This window comes from Colobus angolensis, unplaced genomic scaffold (genome assembly GCF_000951035.1).
Source record: "Colobus angolensis palliatus isolate OR3802 unplaced genomic scaffold, Cang.pa_1.0 Scaffold97, whole genome shotgun sequence".
Classification (NCBI taxonomy): domain Eukaryota; kingdom Metazoa; phylum Chordata; class Mammalia; order Primates; family Cercopithecidae; genus Colobus; species Colobus angolensis.
This window is the reverse complement of record NW_012123709.1, coordinates 1,251,271-1,254,135: the sequence shown is the minus strand read 5'-3', so window position 1 is coordinate 1,254,135 and position 2,865 is coordinate 1,251,271.

Below are 2,865 nucleotides of genomic sequence, written 5' to 3'. Positions count from 1 at the left end.
AGATAAAGGTTTCTACCACTACTTCCAGCTCTGAGACCCTGTGATCTTCTGATTTAAGCAGTCTCTGCTCTCTTTGGAAATGACCTGCTCATGTATCTCAGCCTGGACTGAAACAGCATTCGTACCAATGTAAAAGCCATCTGCTCAACATGCATGGCAGCAAGAATTGCTTGTTTAGAAACATCTGGGTAATGGTAAGACAGCCATCTGTCTTGCCCCTGCAATTGTCGAACAAAGAATTAAGCACAGCCAAACCACAAGAGAAGTGCCCTATTTTTATAGAACGATGCAATAGAACAGATTCAGAATTGGCTTAGGTTTTATGAGAGTTGCATATGTATCCCACCTCTGTTATGGAAGGGCAAGCCTCTTCACCTCTCCAGACTTCAGTTTACCAGCCTATCTGTCAAACAATGGGGAGATAACTCTCTAGCACTGTTCCTTATTTTGTTGAAACAGAGAAATTAATATGTTCTTGAGACACTATACTGAATTTTTCACTGCATTTGTTAATAAAATGAGTACTTTTATGTCAAATTACAGCAACCATCCAATCCATGCTGGAGAATGAAAGAAAAGCAGATGAATTATCAGGTTCAATTCATATCTGGTATGCGTTAAATGCTCATCTATCTTGTATTCTTGCTACAGATGATGGTATTTTTGTGAAAATGGCCATTCATTTTTTAAATGAATCTGGAGATCATTACCTGGACCCAAATTTGTGAGAATTTTGTATTCGGGTGGATACCTGTATCCAGGCATTCAATTTCCTACCATTCATTGGTCACTTTTTCTGAGTTAAATCCTCTATCGAAGGCCAGGCATGGTGGCTCAGGCCTGTAATCAGAGCACTTTGGGAGGCCAAGGCGGATCGGATCACGAGGTCAGGAGATCGAGACCATCCTGGCTAACACAGTGAAACCCCGTCTCTACTAAAAATACAAAAAAATCAGCCGGGCGTGGTGGTGGTCGCCTGTAGTTCCAGCTACTCAGGAGGCTCAGGCATGAGAATGGCGTGAACCCCGGAGGCAGAGCTTGCAGTGAGCTGAGATCCGGCCACTGCACTCCAGCCCGGGCGACAGAGCGAGACTCCGTCTCAAAAAAAAAAAAAAAAAAAATCATGAGTTCTGCAAAAAACCGAATACCACATGTTCTCACTTGTAAGTGGGAGCTAAATTATGAGAACACACAGACACAGAAGGGAACAACGCACACTGGGGCCTATTGGAGGGCGGAGGGTGGGAGGAGGGAGAAAAGCAGGAAATATAACCAACGTGTATGAGGCTTAATACCTGGGTGATGAAATACTCTATACAGCCAACCCCTGTGACACACATTTAGCTACGTAACAAACTGCACATCCTGCACATGTGCCCCTGAACTTAAAAGTTAAAAAAATAAAAAATTTAAAAAGAATCATAAGTTCCAATCCATAGTCGGACAAAGCTCTTAATTTCCTGGACCTCAATTTCTTTATATTAAATTACAGGGGTGGTATATGACTAGGCTAAGATTTTCCAAGTTCAAAATGTTATCACTATATAAAGTAAATGAGAATTTTATGGAGAAAGAAAGCTTTTGAATTTAAGAAAGACTTGTCATTCATCAAAAGAAATCACTGAGAGAGCAGGGACGGTATCGGGAACACTTTATATTCCATTACAATAGCACGTATTAAATGCAATAATATTTACTGTTATGAATAAATGAATCTTGTTAATGTTTCTTATCCTTACAGGGAAGAGTATCAAGTGACTCTCAGGAATGTGGGCAAGGGGTGAAAGTGATTCGATGGCAGAAACTTTTAAAGTTAAGTAAACTCAGTGCAGAATGAACAAGGAGGGCCAGGCACAGTGGCTCACTCCTGTAACTCAGCACTTTGGGAGGGGGAGGTGGAAGGATCACTTGAGCCCAGGAGTTCAAGACCAGCCTGAGCAACAAAGCAAGACCCTGTCTCTACAAAAAAAGTTCTTTAAAATTACCCCTTGAGCCCAGGGAGTTTGAGGTTGCAGTGAGCTACGATGGCGCCACTGCACTCCAGCCTTGGTGACAGAGTGAGGCCCTCTGAAGGAACCTTTGAATGTCCTTTTAAGGCCATATAACATCTTCTTATAGCTCTCCGAGGAGATTAAGAATGGGTTTTTTTTTTTTTTTAAGTTTTCTTCTTTTTGTATATCCTGTTTTTCCTCCAAATTTCTTTTTTCTTGTGTGTTTGTTTTGGCATCTGCCTGTATGTTAGATACTGTCCTCAGAGGACTGGTCGTCCTTGGCTGTCTGCTCATGTTTAAAAGTCTCAAAAAAGCGAAGATATTAACATGGAGGATGCAAGACATAAGATGATGCCTCTGAGTGCTCTCCGCAGAGCGACCTCAGTCTCGGCATTCCTTCAAGAGTATCTTAACATTTATTTTAAACTGAACGCCTCTGCAACAAAACAGGGGAAATCATGAGGCAGAAGAAGTAAATTGGGAAAATAACGTTGAGCAAAACAGCTGCCAAGCATCAAGGATTTTCATCTAGTCCCCAGTATGGTTTAATGATATGTGCCAAGTGGGTATTCAAAAAATAGTCCTGATAATAATAGATGATAATGATCATCAGTACTTTAGAGGGTGCTGTGGAAGAATTGGGCTTTCATGCTTTCTGTACTATTTTTAGCTCTGTCTCTAACTTGCTTCATCTCTTAGGGCTAATGACGTGGCCATCTGTGTCTCTAGTTTCCCCATCTGCAAAAAAGAGATTGTATCATTTCCTACAGAAAGCCTGTGGACTGTGTTTAATATCCTCCAGTGAAACATCATATCTAAATATAAAGCAGGCAATAAGAAGCCAAATGTTACCAAGGGAATAAACTCTAAGACA